We start from the raw sequence: 23,568 nt of genomic DNA, 5'->3' as shown, positions 1-23,568 counted from the left end.
CCACAAACAAGGTTAGGTTAATGAAGTGACTTAAGGATGGGGCCTGGTTATCAAAGGAACCATTATTAAAGGGTTTGAATCATCAATTCCACTGTCCCCAGCCCTTACTGACTAAAAGGGAGAGAGGCTAAAAGGTTGACTCAATCACCAGTTGCCCACGATTTATTTATTTATTTTCTTAGTGTTATTCATTTTGTACATTTGATTTCTCCCATCAAGTGTAGGCCCATAGTTCTCCCATCACCCATGATCCATCACCATAGTCTTATGTGGTCTTCCCTTCCATTTGAACCTCTTCCCTCCTCCTCCCCTGATGTATGCCTTAGATCTAAGGTCTGCTTGCAAGTTTTGTCTATTTCCTTTGCTTGGTTCCTGTATATTCCACAGGAATATACAGTATATTAGTAAAAGCACCCGATATTTTTCCTTCCCATTGATTACTTAGTATAATCTCTTCCAGCTCCATCCATGTTACCACAAATGGCATGAGTTCATCTTTTTTTGATTGCTGAGTAGTATTCCATTGTGCATATATACCACATCCTCTTGATCTCTCACCTGTCTGGGGCATTTCTATTGTCTCCATGTCTTAGCTATTTTAAATAGTGCTGTAATAAACATAGGAGGGTAGGTTTCCTTTTGAATTATTGTTTTTGTGTTCTTTGGGTAGATTCCTAGGTGCAGAATCAGTGGATCATATGGTTGATACATTTTTAGTGTTCTGAGGAACCTCCACACAGCTTTTCATAGTGGCTGGACCAGTTTGCATCCCCACCAGCAGTGTAACAGGCCTCCTTTTCTTCCACAAACTCACCAGCATTTGTTTCCAGTTTTTTTTTTTTCATATGGGCCATTCTCACAGGTGCAAAGTGGTATATCTCATTGTGGTTTTGATTTGCATTTCCCTTATAATTAGTGATGCTGAACATTTTCTCTTATGCAATGGCCAATGCTTTAATCAGTTCTGTCTAAAATGCTGCCACCATGAAAACCCAAAAGAGGGGATCTTATATAACTAGAAGTGTGTAATCTTTTACCAACCTCCCCCTATTTTCTGCAATCCCCAGCCCCCTGGCAACAACTTTTCTCAGTTTTTTGTTTATTTTTTAAGATTTCACATTTAAGTGATACCATCTCTTTCTCTGGCTTATTCCACTAAGTGTAACGTCTCCAAGGTCCATTCACATTGTGTCAAATGGCTAGATTTCCTTCTTTTTCATGGTGGAAAATTATTCTACTAAATATATACCACATCTTCTTTATCCATTCATCCACTGACCAACAATTCTATACCTTGACTATTATGAATAATGTTTCAATGAAATATTTCTTCCACATCCTATTTTCATTTGCTCTGGACCTTGGCCCTATATTGACAGGCTATTGGAGACAATTCTGAGCTATCAGCATAACTTAGGTTTCGATGATCATGCTTGGTTTTTATTTAGATGGTCTAATACTGTTGTATAAAGAATGTGATTGACCTCTATCTCTGGTTCCCATAGGATAGTTTCTAAATTATTGCAATTTCCCCAGTGATAGAAGTAAGTATCTTTGCTATTCAGTGTGATCTCTTAAAAAGTACACTAATGAGATGACTCAGCATGGGGACGGGACCGGATATGGCAGAAAGACCAATCATATGATTAAAAGGCTGGGAATCTGAGGCATACTATTTAACTTCCAGGAAGGTGGGAAGATGAAAATTAAGTTCAACTGTATTAGCTAATGATTTAGTCAATTATGTCTATATAATGGAGTCGCAGCGAAAACTCTTGACACCAAAGCTCATATCACCTGATTGGTGGTATGTTACGCATTATCATGTATCAACGTGGGATGGTATCATGTTCTGACTCCATGGAGAGAAGACACAAAAAGTTCATATTTGGGACTCTCCCAGACTTCACCTTAAGTGTCTCTTTTTTTGGTTGGTTCTGATTTAAATCTATTTTTCTGTAATAAAGCTGTAATCTTAAGTGTTTTCCTGACTTCTGTGAATTGTTCTAGGAAAGGGGTCATGGGGCTTTCCTAAGCTTGCAACCAGTTAGTCAGAAGTGATGATAGCCCTGGGAATTCCCAAGCTTCCCGATGGTATCAGAAACGAGGTAAGTTGTGTAGAGGATGATGCCTTAACCTATAAAATTTCACCTAACTCTGGGTAGGCTGTCAGAATTGCATTGCAAAGATTTTACTATACTTACTGCCACTTTTATTCCTAAGCTACTTTCTCATATCTCTAAGTTTTCGGCATATATAAGAGTTGCAATGATTTTTAAAGTGTAAAAACTGTTCTGCATTATATAAAAACAACGAATCATGCATGGTAGACAGTGTGATTATTTCTGAAGTAAATCATACATCAGCCATATTTTTCATCCAACAGACTTTTATTAAGTATGTTCCATAGGTTTATTCTAGTTGGCAAGACACAAAGATAAAATACCTAATTCCTGCTATCAGGGAGCTTACAGTCTATGAAAGACTCAGACAAACCATGACGGTAGGATTAATCAGTGTTATAAAAGAAACATGAAACAAGATGGCAATAAAGATGAGTGAATAAGAAAAAAAGAAGCAGAGTACTTGAAGATGTGACATCAGGATTCAAATACGAGTACTAAACAGGGCAGTCAGAAAAAAGGAGTAAGTAGCATGGAACAGTAAACTGGCCTCTGGGACCTGATACAAAGTTGAGTTACATCTAAGAGAGGTAAGTGTTATAGTTAGAGTGAAATCTGAAGCCACAAAATAAAATGCCTTACATACACTAAGTTAAGAAGTCTGGATATTATCATGCATGCAGTAAGGAAGGATTTCAAGCAGGGGATTAAAACAGTAATAAGAGATGTGTTCCCCCCCACAAAAAATGTGATATTTCAGAAACACATATTTTGGGAGCAGTGTGATGAAACAGATCAAATAAAAAATGAAATTGGGATCAGTCTTAGGAAGTGAGGAGGTAATATGGGAGGAAAACAAGCTTTAGAATGACGATACTAAGAAGGCAAAATTGGATTGGATTCCATTGAATTTGAGGGCGTAAGCACGAGAGGTATCAGATTTGGTCTGGATCATGCTTCTGTTTACTAAAGGAATTCAGGTAGAAAAATATCTATGGTACAAAGAGTACAGAGTTCAGCTTTGCACATATTGAGATGTTGTGGACAACTAGATGTTACAGACATGCAGTTGAATATAAAGGAGGGCAGCTTAGGAAAGAAATTGCAAGTGAAATATAAATATGAAAGTCTTACCTTTAAAAGTGATTTATGGAGTCCTGGGAGTAAATATCATCAAGTTGGAGTTTGTAGAGTGAAGAAAGAATAAGACCAAGAAGGGAAATATAAGAATATGAATATTTGGGAAGTAGAGGAATGAGAACATAAAGAAATCCAGGAGAAAATGGTGTCAGAAAAAATAGGATTGAGCAAAAGAAACAAAATTTGCATAAATTCATAGCAGAAAGTCTCCTGGTTGCATAAAGTACAGGCAAGAATGAATTCATTGTAGTAGAGATGGAAGTCAATAAAATGGATTAACAGCAGGAATGAGGAATTTGTGATGGCCTCTAAGTTTCCAGAACATGCGTGTGTGAAAGAAAGCTTAGGAAGTAGCCAGACGTGAGCAAAAATTAGAGGAAGGTTGTTCTATTTATTTAAGATGGGTACATTCTCATCTTTTGGAGGGGGAAAAGCCAGTGTGCAAGAAAAAGTTGCAGTTATGGAAGAGGATGATGGAAGCAGCTAGGTCTCTGTGAATGTGGGGAAAGAGACTCAGAGAAGATGAAGAGAAATACATGCTCAACAAAGGAGAGAAGAACTACTGCATTCTGCGTGAAAAATAAACAATGACAGGGTGGCAGGAGAGAAAAAAGTCACAATTCAAAGAAAAACCACATACAGGGGCAGGGAATTCACTGACAGTGAAAATCCCACCAGTCTGCTAACCTTTAAAAATGATACCAAACAGGCAACAATGTATGTACATATGAACAGCAACTGGACTGTAGCTTAACCAGTGCTTTTTTTTTTTAAGATTTATTTATTTATTTATACAAGCACTGGGTACAGTCAGAAGTGCAGGAGAGTGAGAGAATTCACCAGAGCCAGAGCGGGGAGCAGAACAGGCAGATTGATGGAATACACTGCTGAGGGGAGCAGCAGGTGGCAGGAGAGGTCTGCGCGCCATGTGGGACCCTCCTCCCGTGGCCGGGGAGCAGCCGGGGATTGAACTGGCGCTGCAGAGGTTGCGGGCAGCTTTGCAACCCAGCGCTCAACTGCTGTGCCACCAGGGAGGCCCTAACACAGAGACAGAATGTCACTATGAAAAGGTAATTCCAGAAAACAAGGAACTTGAAGGCTATGGGGTTCACAAAAAACCCACTAACTAGAATGTCTTGTGGAATTAATATTTCTTTATGCCTTTCAGAATCTAGGTAATATTATACCCACTTACTTGTTTGGATTTTATGCGCACCAAAATAACCTTCAAAATAGTATCTGAAAAGAGGGGTGTCCTAATTAGGAACACACATTCCTCATTTCTCCACAGACCCCAACATAGTTGACAAAATGGCAGTCAGATTTTTGTATCATAAACAGGCGATGTAGTTAGTCCATTGTTAAGAAACTGGCATTCTGGGAGAAATTTATCCAGTTAACATACTTGCAAGGTTGAAATCCATCTCCAACAAGTTGGGATCCCTGGACTGTTATACCCCAACAATACAGTTCCCTCAAACCATGACATAAGTAAACTTTGGTTATTTGGTGACCAGTCAAGCATCCAGAAAGAGGTTCCATGTGTTACCTAGATATCATAAAGAGAACAGAATTAGACCAAATGATTAGAGTAGTATCCAGTTCCATTAATCTCTGCCCCCACCTTCTGATCTCTCACTGTGTTACAGAGCAACCCCGAATGCATCCTACCCATTTCACTGACCTGGAATCCCAATGACCTGCTGAGAGCTGGTGAAAAGCTAAGAACCGTGAGGCCAAGAGAGCAACCCCAGCCCACTTTCCTCTTTCTGGGTTCTCTGTCACTCTCCCTCTCTCTGCTTCTCTTGGCCAATATAAATAGTGCAGCCATGGCCCACAAGAGTAAACGACACAACTGAAAATACCAATGTAACAAAATGCAGGTGCCCGCCATCAACTGTATTGTTCTCACCTCTACAGAGCATGGATGGCTCAAGATATGTTACTGTGCCAGACCGAGGGAGCATAGTCTATGTTGTTTTTCCCACTTGCAGGTAATGAATGAATAGCCTCTGCAGATAGTTATACTTCTTTTAATCCCTGAGAATACAGAACGCCTAGCCTGACATAAGACAGACACTCCATAAATATTTGTTCCATTGAACCAGGCACAATTAAGGTCAATTAGGTTTATAATTTCAAATTAATTGTAAAAGGAATTAACTAAATCTCTGCATAAACACTCATGAATATGCAAAAGAATCTTTCAAAAAAGTGATCCTCCAGAGTAAGTCAGTCTAGTTCTCAGGTAGTTTTTTAGGAGAAGAATTTGAAATGACTTACAGAAATGAGTAATAATCTCTATTCTTTATGCCTATTTATTCCTGTGTCTAGCTGGTTACACGAGAAGAGAAAAATTCCGCAACGCATTCTAATTTTGTTGATATTTCACCAGAATGTGGAGTTTATGTTTATAGCAATCAAGTGTTATGATAGTCCTGGGAAGAGTAAATGAAAGCTTTTCTAGGATCCATTTCTTTGTGGTTTTAAACATTATTAAACTAAACGTAGAGTACTGTTAACTTAGATTTGAATTTATTTTTATTTTTTTGACAGATTACATAAACTTCTAAAAGAAAGAAAGGTTCCAGTTTGGATTAAAGTCAGGTTTTAATCAATCCCTGCCCTCCCTTCCCCCATTTAATTATATTCATGGTCATCCACATTGATTTATATAATCAACACATCTCAATTTATACTGCCATTGAGTAGACTCAAGGCTTATTGTCACCTCATGCATAAATCACTGCGACAGTTTGCCAAATCACTTTTGAGCCTCTCCCCTCCGGGTGCCATTAACTATATCAAATAGACTGCTCACTTTCACCAGGACATTTTACAAATACTCATTTTGCATCTTTTATGAGCAAAGCACTGATATAGGTGACAAAATAAAAATAAAACATTGCTCTGGCCCTTAAAAATCCATAGGCTGGCTAGAGAAATAACATGCAATAGTAACAAAATATTAAAGGAAATAAAAAAGTGGAAGAAACAACGTGCAGCTTTGGTGAGGTGGGAAGATACCATATCTGAAGGACTTCCACACTAGGATAAGGTTCCTGTGGGATAAAGTAGGGGTGGAATACTGCAGGTAAAGGTGACAACACTGAAAATAGATCGCTACAAAATTGGAGACAAATTAACCAGAAGCAAGATACAAAGCAGATGAGATCAAATAATTAAAGATTACAAACACTGGACAAGAATCTCAGCACAGGACCTTCCTGGTAGCACAAGGGGTTAAGACGCAACCTATGAAGCTGTCCGCAGCCTCTGCAGCGCAAGTTTGATCCCCGGCCAGGGAGCAACCAACATGGCGCAGCAAACCTCTCGTGACATGCTCGCGGCTCCCCTCAGCAGTGTACTTCGGTCAATCTGCCTGTTTCATTCCCCACTCTGTCTCTGGTGAATCTTCTCACTCCCCCAGCCCCCATCATTGGCCTGTACCCCAGCTCTTGTACACATAAATAAATCTTCTAAAAAAGAAAGAATCTCAGCACATGTCCACTGAAGACCACGCTCTAAAAGTACTCTTCCAGCAGGTAGTGGTATAGCATATAACATTAACAAAAACAAAACCAAAAAATCAAGTAACACAAGATCCAGGGTATCTCTCTAAGAAGCAGCATAGCAGATGATCAACAATAGTTCAAAAAACTGGCAACTAGTCTCTGGAGCACCACAAACAGTTAAGCAGGTTGTTCGCAGTCCATTCGAACAGCATTTTCTGTTGTTTTGTTTTTTAAAAGATATATTTATTTTTATACAAGAATTGGGGTACAGGCCAGAGATGATGAGGGTGAGAGGATTCACCAGAGACAGAGTGGGGATCAGAACAGGCAGTCAGACCAAAGTACACTGCTGAGGGGAGCAGTGGGTAAGTCAGGTGAGGTCTGTCCCGCCATGTGGGTTTCTCCCTGACCAGCCAGGAATCAAACTCAAGTGGAATCAAACTCAAGTACTGCAGTGGTTGTGGATTGCTTCATAGGTTGCGTCTTCACCCTTGCACCACCAGGGAGGCCCTCGCACAGCATTTTCTGACGCAGTGGAGAACACACAACCTGCTCAAACGTATTCACTGACCCTGTCAGTTTCAGATAGGTAAGTGCCTAGCTTATTCGGGCAGGTGGGAGGGCTGGGGGGGTGTTTAGCATTGCAAAAGGGAACTCATTCATAGTGAGAAGAATAAATATTGTTGAATAATGCCAACTATGAAGACTAATATGATTCTGAATGTAATTTCCATCTTAGTATTATAGCTTCTTTAAGAAAAAGATTGGTTCCCAGCATCTCAAACTATTATGCCCCAAACACCCCCAACCTACTGATGGATTTTAACTGGCTATAACAAAATTATTAGCAAGTAAAACATATTATGACATCATTATTGGAGAAAAAAATGTTTAAACATTTATTTACTTTTTTAAAGATTAATATGACTTTCTGCTTCCTTTCATTTCAAATTAACATGTCAGCTATAATTTTTAAATAATTTTTAAAAGCTAATAATTTTTAATAATTTTTAAAAGCTATAGCTTGAAAATGCATCTTTTCTGACTGCTAGATATTTTAACTGCAAATTCACTTTCTGTGGGTGACAGAGAATGACTCTAATGTGCAATTTTTCTTGGACATATAGAAATTAGGGTAAAACAAATTGGCCAGACAACATCTTTGTCTGGTAGCAATATCATCTTACATTATGTACTACATTGGCAGGCCCTTTGATATGCACTTTACCTATGTTATCAGATTAAATCCTCACAAAAATCCTAAAGATACTAATGTTTATAATAGCAGCTAACATTTACTGAATGATTAGTAAGCACAAGACACAGTTTAAAGTACTTTACTATGTAGTATTACCTCATTTAAACCACAACAAGTCCTATGAGATAAGTAACTAATATTTGCACTTCACATGTAATATAATGTAATATAATCTATATAATTAGGGACTTGGGTACTTTCCTACGGTCACATGGCTAGTAAGAACAGTCAGAATTAAAGTCCTGTGGTTTGACCTTACGTCAACTAAAAAGCAAAGAGTTATTTCACCAATGAAATGGGTCCATTCCAAAACAACAGCAAAAGGCAATTTGAAAAGTATGAGACACATACACACTTTCCAGATCAAGAGCCAACACTCCTGTATGTAGCCTCTGGAGGGGCTGCTGAGTAGAGGACGTCTTCCTTCCTTCCAATGGTGTGTGAAAGCAGGTATCAATTCCAGTCAGAGATGGAAGACATGCTAGGTCCTGCCATTTGCTGACAACCCAAATGTGGGACCTCTTTTCTAGACCCTGAACCTTATTTAAATAGGGTCTCTCCATTAATTTTCAGACTCCAAAGACCAGTCTTGATCACAGCTTTTTACCACTTCTGCAATTGACATAAATGGAATAAACAGTATTTTTGATAGTACTGTTAGAATTTCTTTAGAACTTAAAGTATTACTTAATGCATGGCCAAAGACATGATTAAAGCAGATTTTATGAGAGTTTGGATCCTACTGAGCCATCATTTTAAAAAAATTTAACAAGCTCCATAAGGTGTTAAAAATCCCTGAAAAGAAACAATGCTGCTCAAACTTACAACACCAACTATTACTGCAAAACAAAGAAAATTCAAATAAAATAAATAGCTGTCTACTTAGGATTCAGGAAATGCAAACCAAATCCACTCCAAACTTAAGTTTATATAAATGCTGCAACTTGATATAGCAAAGGGTTTAATTTTGGTTGAAAAAATTTCTTACTTTATCATGGAGAAAATCACTGTATCCTAAGTGACCACACTGCTAAATCTGGATAACTCAAGTTCTACAGTTTTTTTGGTGTATACACTTAATAATAACTTGCATGGTTTTAAAAACAATTTATGCTGATTTCCAAGCTAAGGAATTATTTGGTTGCTCAGTATCAGTATTTGGTTGTTTAGTATCAAAATGTTAAAGGAGGTTAACGTAAGGAAGGCGGAAGAGGACAAATAGACTTATTATTGGGGTTTAGAATCACAAAATTAAGCAAAGCCCTGCAAGTACAAAGAGTCCAGCTTGATTACTAAGCTCATATTCTTTCCAGTCTAATCAGATTCTTCCACAGCAGGGAGTTTCTGAAGTTTACAGTGTTCTAGACATCACCAGCCAGATAGCAAAAAAGGTCCAAACCCACAGTTATTGCTAGCAGTGCCAGAATAAGTGAATATTCTGACCATGGCAATATAGTCTCTCTGGGTATAACAATATTCATTTTTACTGTTGTTTAATTTATTCATACAAGATCTGGGGTGCAGACCAGAGGAGCAGGGGGTGAGAGGATTCACCAGAGACAGAGTGGGGGACAGAACTGGCAGAGTAATCGAAATACACTACTGAGGGGAGCAGAAGGTGAGTCAGGAGAGGTCTGCTGTACCATGTGGGTTAGCTCCCTGGCAAGGATTGAATTCATGTCACAATGGCTGGTGATAGCTTGATAAATGCTGAGACTTTAACCCCTGTGCCACCAGGGAGGCATCATAGCATTATTCTTAAGGCACACAGTCATCAGAGCATGCATACTAAGACCCATTTAAAGAGAGTATGGTACTTAAAAGTATGTTCACTTCACTTAAAAGTATAGGTTCAGTACTTAAATCATTGTGGTAGGGGAAACAAATACTTATGCCTTTAAACAATAAATTTACCTAGAAGAGTTTTCAATTGATACTATCTTTAAAAACACTTTAATCCAATACAAAATTGATATTGATTAATTAATATTAAATCAAATTAAAGAATAACTCCACAAAAGATTATGTATCAGGTAATCACCATCACTAGTCATCAGGGAAAAAAATTAAAAACATAATGATAGCATGGTCACCGCAGGGGCAGACTGCGGGTGCAGGGAAGTGCCCTCCTGACTCGCCATTTTATTTTTTAATTTTTTTATTATTAATTTATTTAAAAAAAAAGATTTAGTTATTTATTTATACAAGCATTGGGTACAGTCAGAAGCACGGGAGGGTGAGAGAATTCACCAGAGCCAGAACGGGGAACAGAAGAGGCAGACTGATGAAATACACTGCTGAGGGGAGCAGCGGGCGAGGCAGGAGAGGTCTGCTGTGTCATGTGGGACCTGCGCCATGTGGGACCCTCACCGGTGGCCGGGAATCTAACCGGCACTGCAGAGGCTGCGGGCAGCCTCGCAGAGCAGTGCTCAATTGCTACGCTTCCAGGGGGGGCTCTGACTCGCCATTTTAGAATAGGGATCTTTGCCTCCAGAACCCACCAAGACTGTGTGAAATTGGGAAAGGGCTGCCCCCACAGCCAAAGGTGAGCTGAAGGCCCCCACAAGCCAGGGCCCACCTGGCAGGAAGTCTCAGCCCAAAGGGGGATCCAGCCACCCCACCTCCAGGGCAGTCTGTGGGACCTCGACACACCTTTGGAATTAAACTAATACAGAAGGAGGAGATATTCTGTGACAGCGACCATTGACATATTCATAGTACCACTGCCCTACGGACATCTGGCATAACAGTATTTGACTCAATTGGACCACCAGTTCCCGACATCCCAGAAAGAGCACACCAAAAAGATGATAGCCAGTACCAGCGACACAGTGTCCCAACACATTGGACAAAATAGAAAACAAGCAGCAGGGAAAATAAAAACTATAAGCAACTAAGCAAATCCTCAGAGAAAAGACACACCACAAAAAGATAATCACCTACCAGACTGCAACAACAGTGACTTGGAAAAACTTCTGAGCCTTCCAGAAAGAGAATTTTAAAATTGCCATCAATAAAAAACTGACAGAAGTCATGAAGGAAAACAATGATAAGGGAAAAATAATCAACAATCAGAAGAATGAAATTGAGTCCCTTTAGGGAAGTGAAATAAATGCAGGAGATCAAAGGATTAATGGAGGAGCTAAAGAACTCTGGGAAAAGCAATGAAAACAGAATAGATGAAATGGAAGAATGAATAAGTACTTTCGAAGACACAGAAATAAAAAAAACCAAAACAGAAAAGGACAGAGAAGTACGAATGAAGAAAAATGAAGAAAGACTTCGGGAACTATCTGACTCCAAGAGGAAAGGAAATATGAGTTATAGGAATCCCAGAAGGAGAGGACAGAGAGATAGGAACAGAGAAAATATTCAAGGAAATAACTGAAGAGAACTTCCCAAACATGTAGAAGGAGCTGAAATAGACATACAAACAAGCAAGAACACCAAACTTCCATGATGAAAGGAAAAATACAGCAAGATACATAACAGTAAAGCTCCCAAGAATCCAAAACAAGGAAAAAATAATGAAGCTGAGAAGAGGGAAGAAACAGATAACATGCAACGGAAAACCAATCAGGCTGACATCAGACTTCTCCAAAGAAACACTATCAGCAAGGAGAGAGCACAGGGATAGTCAACAGATTCCAAGACAACAAATGCCAACCAAGAATACTCTATCCCACAAAGCTTTCCTTCCTCTTGAAAAAAGAACAAGGACCTTCCCAGACAAACAGAAACTCCGGAACCCCCGCTCCAAAAAATACTACAAGGATTCCTAAAGCCAGAACCAACAGAGAGATGAATAAGAATGAAATAAGACAAAAAATTAAAAAAAATAAAAAATAAATAAAACCAGAAAAAAGACAAACAAAATGGCAAATACAGATGCTAACATATCAATATTAACTCTAAATGTGAGCGGACTAAACTCTTCAATAAAAAGACACAGAGTCACAGGCTGGATTAAGAAACAAAACCCAACCTTTTGCTATCTCCAGGAAACTCACTTAACTACAAAAGATAAAAATAGACTAAAAGTAAAAGGATGGAAAATAATCCTACAAGCAAATGGACCAAAAAAGAAGGTAGGAACAGCTATACTTATATAAGATAAAACAGATTTCAAACTCAAAAAGGTAAAAAGAGACCCAGACGGTCACTACATTATGATCAAGGGGACAATACTTCAAGAAGAAATAACACTCATTAACATATACTCACCAAATGAAGGCGCACCAAAATATATCAGATAACTATTATCATCTCTGAAAACACACATCAGAGAAAACACTTATGTAGTAGCAAACTTCAACACACCACTATCAACAACAGACAGATCAATGAGACAAAAAATAAGTAAGGACATTAAAGCTCTAAATAAGGATCTAGACCTCATGGGCTTAATAGAACACTAAACCCAAAAAAATCTGAGTACACATTTTTCTCAAGTGCACATGGATCATTCTCCAGGATCGATCACATGCTGGGACACAAGATAAACAACAACAGATACACCAAGATTAAAATCATGCCAACCATCTTCACTTACCAAGAAGGCATCAAAAGAAATAAATCATAAAAAGAAGGCAAGGAACACTACCACCTCATGGAGACTGAAACCCAAAGTACTGGAAGACCACTAGATTAATGAGGAGATTAAAGAAGAAATTAAAAAATACTTTGAGTTGAATGACATGGAGGACATCAATGTCCTAAATGTATGGGATGCAGCGAAAGCAGTAATAAGAGGAAAATATATAGCAATACAGGCTCACATCAACAAACAAGAAAGAACTCAAAGAAATAACCTAACCTCATATCTCAAAGAACTAGAAAAAGAACAACAACAACAAAAAACCCCTAAAACCAGTAGAAGAAAGGAAATAATAAACATCAAAGCAGAAATAAATGAAATTGAAACTAAAAAAACAATCCAAAAGATCAACGAAACCAAAAGTTGGTTCTTTGAAAATATAAATAAAATAGACAAACCCCTAGCCAGGCTCACAAAGGAGAAACAAGAGAAAGCACAAATAAATAGGATCGAAATGCAAGAGGAGAAATCACAACAGACACAGCAGAAATCAAAAGAATAATCAGAAACTACCATAAACAGTTATATACAAACAAGCTCAACAATCTAGAAGAGAAGGACAAATTCCTACAACTCTACAATCACCCAAATCTAGATAAAGAAGAAATAGAACACCTAAACAGACCAATTACAAGCAGCAAAACTGAAACGGTAATCAAAACCCTCCCCAGAAACAAAAGCCCAGGACCAGATGGATTTACAAATGAATTCTACCAAACATTCAGAAATGAACTAGTGCCTATCCTTCATAAACTCTTTCAAAAAATTGAGAAGGAAGTGACAATACCAAACACGTTCTATGAAGCCAACATAACACTAATACCAAAACCCAACAAGGACAACACAAAAAAAGAAAACTACAGGCCAATCTCCCTTATGAACACTGATGCAAAAATCCTCAATAAAATTTCAGCTATCAGAATCCAACAATGAATCCATAAGATAATTCACCACGACCAAGTAGGATTTATTCCAGGGACACAAGTATGGTTCAACATCTGAAAATCAATGTAATCCAACACATCAACAAAAAGAAATATAAAAACCATATGATAATATCAATAGATACTGAGAAAGCTTTCCACAAAGTACAACACCCATTTATGATAAAGGTTCTTGAAATTCTCAGGATACAAGGAACATACCTCAACATCATAAAGGCTATATATGACAAGCCTATAGCCAATATCATTCTCAATGGTGAAAAGTTGAAAGCATTTCCATTAAGATCTAGTACAAGACAAGGATGTCCACTCTCACCACTGCTTTTCAATATAATACTGAAAGTGCTACCTAGAGCAATAATACAAGAGAAAGACATATAAGGAATCCAAATAGGAAAAGAAGAAGTCAAACTATCACTATTTACAGATGATATGATACAATACATAGTGAACCCCAAAAACTCCACAGAAAAACTAATCAAACCAATCGATCAGTTTAGTAAAGTAGCAGGACACAAAATCAACACACAAAAATCAGTAGCCTTCCTATAAGCAAACAATAAATCTGAAGAAGAAGAAATCAAGAAAACCATCCTTTTTATTATTGAAACAAACAAAAAAATCAAACACTTGGGAATAAACTCAACAAAAGAGGTAAAGGACCTATACAAAGAAAACTATAAAACACTGTTAAAAGAAATAGAGGAAGACACAAAGAAATGGAAAGACATACCCTGATCATGGATTAGAAGAATTAACATTATCAAAATGGCCATCCTACCAAAAGCAATTTATAGATTCAATGCTATTCCAATAAAAATTTCAATGACATTCTTCAAAGAAATAGAACAAATATTGATGAAATTCATATGGAGCCACCAAAAACCCTCAATAGCCAAAGCAATCCTAAAAAAAAAAAAAAAGAAGGGTATGGAGGCATCCACTCCCAGATTTCAAACTATACTACAAAGCCATAATAATCAAAACTGCATGGTATTGGAACAAGAAAAGACACATGGTTTGTGGTCTTCTAGTGAGTCCTGGACCTGGGATGCAACGGTGAGGGAAATCAGACATGGGGGACTGTCATGTCCAGCATGCAATAAATCTTTATTGTCTTAGTGCTCATTATATACTATTTTAATTGCAGCAGATGTAACATCAAAGCATACCATATAATGATAACACATATGAATGCTTAGTCTACTTTGTTACTATTATCTATTTACTTCAGACAGTAGGGTACCAGATGGTTAGTTCTCACGCACATAATCTTATCGCCCCCTAGCTAGAGCTTGGGAAGTTTGCTCATTATTTTTGTTATTCTTAGACTGTGGAGACATAGAGGCCTGACTCCACGCAGGTCACATTCCGGGCACTCAACACCAGGTCCTGTCACTCAGAGGCTTTCCTCCAAGACACATGTGTTTTCACATGCCTTAGGGACTCAGGTCAAGGCCCTTCTGCTCACTGCACGGGATCTCTCCCAACATCAGATCAATGGAACCAAATAGAAAATCCAGAAATGAACCCACAGATTTACAGTCAACTAATCTTTGACAAAGGAGCAAAGAATATGCAATGGAGCAAAGAAAGTGTGTTCAATAAATGGTGCTAGGAAAACTGGGTTGCTACTTGCAAAAGAATGAAGCTTGACCACTACCTCACACCATACACAAAAACCAACTCAAAATGGATTAAAGAACTAGACATAAAACCTGAAACCATAAAATATATAGAAGGAAATATAGGTGAAACACTACATGACATACGCCTCAGTAACATCTTTAAAGACTCATCACCCAAAGCAGTGATAGCGAAGGCAAAGATAAACAGTTGGGACTACATCAAATTAAAGAGCTTCTGGACAGCAAAAGAGACAGTAAGCAAAACAAATAGACACCCCACCGACTGGGAGAAAATTTTTGCACACAACACTAATGATAAAGCACTGATCACAAAAATCTACAAAGAGCTGAAGAGTCTCAACAAAAACAAAGTAAATAATCCGTCAAAAAATGGGCAGAAGAGCTAAAAAGGAACTTCTCCAAAGAGGAAATGTGAATGGCCAACAGGCATATGAAAAAATGTTCAACATCACTTGTAATCAGGGAAATGCAAATCAAAACTACATGAGATACCATCTAACACAAGTGAGAATGGCACATATTAAAAAAACTAGCAACAACAAATGTTGGTGAGGATGTGGAGAAAAAGGAACTCTCCTGCACTGCTGGTGGGAGTGCAAACTGGTCCAACTACTATGGAAAGCTGTGTGAGATTCCTCAACCTACCAAAGATGGAGCTTCCATATGATCCAGCAATTCCACTCCTAGATATTTACCCAAAGGACACAGAATCATTAATTCAAAAGGGCACCTGCACCCCTATGTTTATAGCCGCACTATTTACAAGAGCTAAGCTATGGAAACAACCCAAATGCCCAAAAATAGATGACTGGATCAAGAAGATGTGGTACATATACACAATGGAATATTACTCAACAATCAAAAAAGATAAACTCATGCAATTTGCAGCAACATGGATGGAGCTGGAAGGGATCATGCTCAGTGAAATAAGCCAGAAAAAAAAAAAAAAAAAAAGGAAAAATACTGGATGGTCTCACTCATAGCAGGAACTTAGAAAACCTAAATAAGGGACCAGGAAAAAGACTAATTATAATAAAGCAAAAATCAAAATCCACAGGGAACTATAAACCAGAGAAACAATACTGGGCGGGGGTTAAGAAGGGATTAGGGTCAAAATAAGGGGGGTGGGAATTGCATGGGGACTATAACCAAGATGAAAATGCATACATTGTGCAAAAATGAAAAATGATGTAAAAATACATAAAATAAAAAAAGCATAATGCTAGCATGGTGACTATAAAATACTGTATTGTATAGTTGTAAGTTATCAAGAGAATAGGTTTTAAAAGTTCTCATGACAAGAAAAAAAAATTGCACTACCTATGGTGGTGGATGTTAACTAGACTTATTGTGATCAGTTTGATGCACTTAAATTTTGAATCATTATCCTGTATATCTGAAACTAACATCATGTTATATATCAATCATATCTTAATTAAAAGAAATGAGACATTGCTATACACCCAGTAAGATTCCAAGGATACATAATACCAAGGATATAGAGCAACTGGAACTCTCATTCATTGCTGGTGGGAATGGAAACTGTACAATCACTTTGGAAAACTGTTTGTCACTATGTGTTTATGTAAAAATGCATATGCAACTGCATTTCCTGGGTATGTCTTCCAACAGAAACGAGCAATCATCGCCACCAAAAGACAGATAAAAGTATGTTCACAGCAGATTTACTTGTATTGGAACAACAAATAGTGATAAATAAAAAAGATAAATTAATTGTGATATGTTCATACAAGACTATTACTCAGCAGGGGATAATTGCTACACAAAACAACAAGAAGCTAGTAGGTCTCAAACCATTCCCCCATGCATTGAGGGTAAAATTCAATGGAGCTTCTGATGATCCAGCTTTTCCATGGGCATGGCATTCAATACACTAGAGGCCTAGAGCGGCCTTCTTGCACACCCGCTGTGGGGATGTGAGGCTATGACACACAGCTGAAGCCAGCATAAACTGTCTTTTCAAAAGTTGGTGCCATCAGGTGACACAAATGCAAAAGGCGTAGGCTTTCCCTGTATTCTTTCCAGGAAGAACGGGTTCAATAGCGCCAGTCAGCGTTGATGGGCAAGCTCTCTCTTCTTTCCTTTGAGTTTCTTGGATGCAGGGACAAATCTGCCCACTCATTAGGAAAAGGAGTCAGGACACGGGCCATGTCCTCATCTAATTACTTCTTTTGGTTGAGCTCGGTCACTGATGTTATATTTCATCAAACAACATGAAATTCAGCAAGGATGCAACAGATATGGAGACAGAGTCTCTTGTTAGGGTTGTTGTTCAACATTTCTCCCCAATTTCTCCTTGAGACAGGGTGAGAACAGCACTTTCAGATGTCACCATGCAGAACCTTACTGGTAGATTTGTCCTTTACCTGAGGGTTATACTCCTTAAACAGAGAGTACCCCGGTTTGCTCTTGAGGGTGCACATGCAAGCTTAAGCAAAAAGAAAAAAAATCAAACTATGTAGCCCTGATATCTTTTAAGCAATGTTTTGGAGGAAGGAAGTGCAAAGTATAAAAATGGGCTAGAATTTAAAAAAAAATATTACTTATACACACACACACACACACACACAATCATAACGGGGAGAGACTCAAAAAACACAGGACTCTAGATGACTTTCTTACAGTCAATCCTTATGGTTAACTCTCTCACAATCTACTTAGCCAAGGTTAATGACAATAACAAAATTTCCATATTTTTCACTGATATAAAATGAGTAGATGACTAGATGGATTACTGAATTAAAAAAGTGACTTTTTCCCTAAGCAAATGCACAATAAAATAACTTTAAATCTTTTCTTAATATAATTCCTTTTCCTTGAGTAAAGCTACCTTTAATTGCCACTTATTTAAGAATTGTTAGAAACTGATGACTGTCAATCAACTCAGAATCTCTAAGCTCTATAAATTTTAATCAAGATTTCCTCTAACAAAGAGGCAATCTCGGGGAACATGTAGGTTAAAAGGGCAGCTTTAGAGTTAAATAATATTCTCTGTTCACAATAAGGTCAGATGGAGTTTACCCAATAGCCCTGATGTCTGCTTTTCAATAGACAAACACTGAGCTCAAACAGGAAAAAGGAAGGATGACTTCTTTTAGATGGGGAAGGTAATTACAATTTGCCCATAATGTTATACAGTTTCAATTGTTATCACTTTGAAAGCACTGTATACTTCAAAACAAAAGTACTATATGACATGTACCACAATGGAATGGAAAAGCCAAAAGTTTTAACTTCTTATGACTCTCTCTTTCTTATTTTATGATTATCACTTGAAGGTCTCTGATAAGACAGGAAGAAGAACTTCTGATAGTGAGAGTACTGAAAAGAATTACTGCAAAAGCTATAAACACTTCTTAAAGATCTTTTGGGTAAAGATCTTTCAGGGATGACTTGGGATCATCGTACCTGAAATCAGGAATATAAAGTAAGTTTAAACTCCTTAGGCCTTATCTATTCTCTCTGTTCTTTAAACTAAAAACATTTTGACTACATCCTTTTTATATTCCCCTTGAATCACTTTTCTCCATAACTACCCCTCTCTGCTAGATATGAGATTTTAGTTAGGACATTATAAATAAATATGTACTTAAAATAATTCCACAATTTTGACTAAAAACTAGTTTGAAATTTTTAAAAGATCTATCTCAAAGCCCACCTAAATCAGGTGCAGAAATGGTATCATTTCAGCTATATGCTTAGGTATGTTTGTTAATCTGTTACCTGGATGAAGGTAACATAATGCAATCACATATACTTAAGCCTACAATCCCTTAGATGTGCATCAAACAATAAAATGTGAGAAAGTAAATCCAGCAACTAGATTAACAACTGGAGAACCCAGAAACTGGCTATATAGGGATTTACAGAAAAATTGTTTCAATTTTTTTAGTTGAAATTTTAATAATAAATTGGGGGAAATGCAATAATAAATGAAAAGCTGTTTTATTTATTTTTTTGGATTAAATACAATTTTTTTAAATTTAAATTTCATTTTTATATTCCCCATACAATTACAACCCCCTTATTTTGACCCCAAGCCCTCCTTTCCCCTGCGCCCCACCCCCCATAGAGTGTCTCTGGTTCATAGTTGCTTGTTGATTTTGATATTCTCTTTCTTATAGTTATTCTTTTTCCTGGTCCCTTATTTAAGTTTTCTAGATTCCTGCTATGAGTGAGACCATCTGGTATTTTTCTTTTTCTTTCTGGCTTATTTTGCTGAGCATGATCCCTTCCAGTTCCATCCATGTTGCTGCAAATCGCATGTGTTTATCTTTTTTGAATGCTGAGTAATATTCCATTGTGTATATGTACCATATCTTCTTGAGCCAGTCATCTATTTTTGGGCATTTGGGTTGTTTCCAAAGCTTAGCTATTGTAAACAGTGCTGCTATAAACATAGGGGTGCAGGTGCTCTTTGGAATTGATGTTTCTGTGTCCTTTGGGTAAATACCTAGGAGTGGAATTGCTGGATCATATGGAAGCTCTATGTTTAGTAGGTCCAGAAATCTCCACACAGCTCTCCATAGTGGTTGGACCAGTTTGCACTCCCACCAACAGTGCAGAAGAGTTCCTTTTTCTCCACACCCTCGCCAACATTTGTTGTTGCTAGTTTTTTTAATATGTGCCATTCTCACTGGTGTAAGATGGTATCTCATTGTATTTTTGATTTGCATTTCCCTGATTACAAGTGATGTTGAACATTTTTAATGAAAAGCTGTTTTTACTGGTGAAATATTCAAGTCCCACAAAATACTACTACAAAAAAGGTTAAGTCTCAACACTATGAAGCTATCAGCAGCTACTGCAGCAGGAGTTTGATCCCCCGCCAGGGAAGTGACCCACATAGTGCAGCAGACCTCTCCTGTTTTGCTGCTCCCCTCAGCAGTGGATTTCAGTAGATCTGCCTGTTCTGCTCCCCTCTCTGACTCTGGTGAATCCTCTCACCCCCTGCACCTCTGGCCTACGTCCCAGCTCTTGTATGCATAAAAAGACTAGGCAAGACTTTTCTACCTCTATTTGTTGAGTTAGAGAGGAAAAATAGAGTTATCTCTAACTCTATTTGTGAGTTAGAGATAAATGCTATGACATTTATCTAATTTCACAAAAATTCCCAAAATGTAAAGTCCTATTGAAATGAAAGCAGGCAGAAAGGTTGGTTGGTTTGTTAAGAATTATATAGCAAAAGTAACTTCTTTTGAATGACTTCTGAAGAGTAAACACTAAAATTACTTCTGTACTGAAAAACATAGTATTTCCTTACCTACTCAAGACAACTTCTCTTTCAATATAGGTAATTCTTGGAGAAAATGAACATCTTCCCTTAGGTTAATTTTTAGCAATGCCCTTTCACTGTGAATCTACCTGAAATTATTCAAAGAAAATCTGAAACAAACAAAAGAAACCCATAAAAAATAACTAATGTGCATATGCAGTATATGTGATGTGTCCTAAGCCTTTCAGCATAAATGACTTTTTAAGTGATAAGTGCAAGGTCTGCTATGTTTGATATTTCTACATGACTTCTTGGTAGTTATCTAAAACGCATCACTCCCTACATGTCACAGAGATAGAAAAACAGATCATAACTCAAAGATACTGTTTAGATACTACAGATACAAAATTATCTATTCAGCACTTATTGAATACCTTCTATATGCCAGACATAGCGCTACAGGGATGAGACTATGAATGAGATACAGTCCCTGACTTCATGAAATTGATGGTTTGGGAAAGAGAACATACAAATGGACAATTACAACAGACTAACTGGTAAATACATGGAGTATGATTGTAATAAGAAGGAGATACCTAATTCAAGGCTCTTTGGGAAGGCTTCTTAAACTTAAGTCTTAAAGAGGAACACTGATGTGCAGAGAATGGAAAAGAATAGTTCATGATGTGGTGGCAGCTGGACTAAAAGCATAGAGGCACAAAGCATCATGTTGTGGGCTCAGAACAATACTGATAGAGAAAAACCTCATGGTATGGAATGGTGAGAAATGAAGCTAGAAGAACACAGCGGTCACACAATGGATGACCTTATGGGATATAAGGAACCTGGAATTTCTCTTGATTAAAAAGGGATTTTCCGGAGAATGATGTCTGCAGACTGTATGTGAGCCAGATGCTTGCTCTCTGGCCCCTGAGAAAGGGATGAATGTGAGGGTGACTACAGGGGTGACATAATGAAGACCAGAACCAAACAAATGTTGTGATGGGCAGTGTGGTTTCTACAGAGAAACTGAGAGATATGTCAGACAGAATGTGGGGTGACTGCCAAGTATCTGGTTTGGATGAGAGTATACAGATGACAATGCCTTCCAAAGTAGATATAATATAGAAGGAAAAGCCAAGTTGAAAGGAAAAGATGGAGTCAGTGTTTTGGGTGTGTTGAATCTGGAATGCCTCTTGGTTTATATGAAAGATTTTCAGTTGAAAGTTAAATATAGGAAGCTACGGGAGACATCTGAAAGGGAGGCTGAAATTTGAACAAAGTCTTAGAAATACCTGAAATTATGAGGATGAATAGTCAAGGTTTTTTATTTTTTATTTTGGACAATCCTCAAAGGTACGTAATGGTATGTCCTTGCAGTTTTAATTTTTATTTCCCTAATATGTAAGGGCATTTAGCATCTTTTCAAATACTTATTTGCTACTCATATACTTTCTTTGGGGATGTTTGTTTTTTTAACCTATTTCCAAAATTACTTTATTGTATTTTTAGAGTTCTTTATATAGTCTTGATTCAAATCCTTTACCAGACAGGAGCTTTAAAAAGATTTTCTACCAGTGTGCAGTTTCCCAGTTGTCTTTTGAAAAGCATACCTTTTTATTTTGTTGAAGTCCAATTTATCCATTTCTTTTGAGCACCAATGCTTTTTGATTTTGCACCTAACAAATCTTTGCCTAAATATAAAGTCACAAATTTTCCCCTTGCACATTTCATAGTTTAGGGTTTTCTATTTCAATCCATATCCAGTTTTTGTTCATGGTGTAACGAATACGACACTGTGAAGAGAGTGGAGAGAATCCACCAAGAAGAGCGTTTAGGATGAGACATGAAAAAGTGGATGGAACTACAGAAGAAAACATAAAACCCAGGCTTACAGAGGTGGGAGTGGGCAAAAAACGACACAAGTAATTGTTGGATAAGTACCAGGGATATCCAACACTGTCTACTATGAAAAGCAACGGAAATTGTCTGTTTAATTGAGATGAGGTCTCTGGTGATTTGAAGAGCATTTTCACAAACCATTCCGAGAAGAGCATTTACAAACAAAGTCGTTCCTACAGGGAAGCTACTTTTTGGGGGGTAGGGGGGGAGTGTTATTTTTTATTTTTTTGTTTTATATATTTTTTACATCATTTTTCATTTTTGCACAATGTATGCATTTTCATCTTGGTTATATTCCCCATACAATTCCCACCCCCCTAATTTTGATCCCACTCCCTCCTCACCCTCCCCGCCCCCCCGTAGTGAAACTACTTCTAACCAAGCACTTCAGAAAAATTCCCCCGGTAGATGCAATCAGGGAGAGGTCAGAAACCCCTGGGTACTCTTAAAGGTCACTTCTTAGGCACAGGCGGGTCTGGACTTCCCGACAGTGCGGGCGACCAAGGCCAATCAATCCCAGGCGCACACACCCCATGGAGACCTCCCAGAGATATTGGGGACACCGAGTAATCACTGCCCCCCTGGGAAATCACAACCACCCTCCTCACCGGGTAGGCAGCTGCTGAAATAAACTACAGTGGAACGAAAAGGCGAAGATGGAAATCTGCGTACTAGCACATCCCGGGCAAATTTAGAGAGGTCCCGCCTACCTGCTCCCCTGTCCCTATCCCCGCCCCCCAAAACCTCGCGTGTCTGGACCGGCGGAGGCGCCAGGCGTGGGAATCTCCCCGATCCAGGGGACTCGGCGGCCCAACCTCGGGTCCGCCCCGCCGCGCGGCGGCCTTGAGACTCACCTAGTCGCAGGGTGGGAGACATGCCCTGGGCTGAGGCCGCGGCGTCTCCTAGAGGCCACGCTGGGGGTCTCTGGGCCGACTCCTCCCGGCCGAGTGACCTTTCGCCTCGCTGCCCCAGGGGGTCGCGTCTCGCCATGCCCCGCCCGCCGCCCGCCCTTCCGCCCGCTCTTCCGCCCGCCCTTCCGCCCGCCCTTCCGCCCTTAAGCTACGCGGGTCGTAAAGCGCAGCCGACTCGCGGCGTTTTGCGGCACCGCTTGGAGGCCGCGGCGTGCGTGCTTCCGGGTTGCCAGACGCTGCTGCTTCTGCTGCTTCTGCGAAAGCCTGTAGTTAACCTTAGGGGAGATCAAAGG

Source organism: Talpa europaea, assembly GCF_964194135.1.
Source record: "Talpa europaea genome assembly, chromosome: 9".
NCBI classification, from domain to species: Eukaryota; Metazoa; Chordata; class Mammalia; order Eulipotyphla; family Talpidae; genus Talpa; species Talpa europaea.
Note: the sequence above shows the minus strand (reverse complement) of the source record.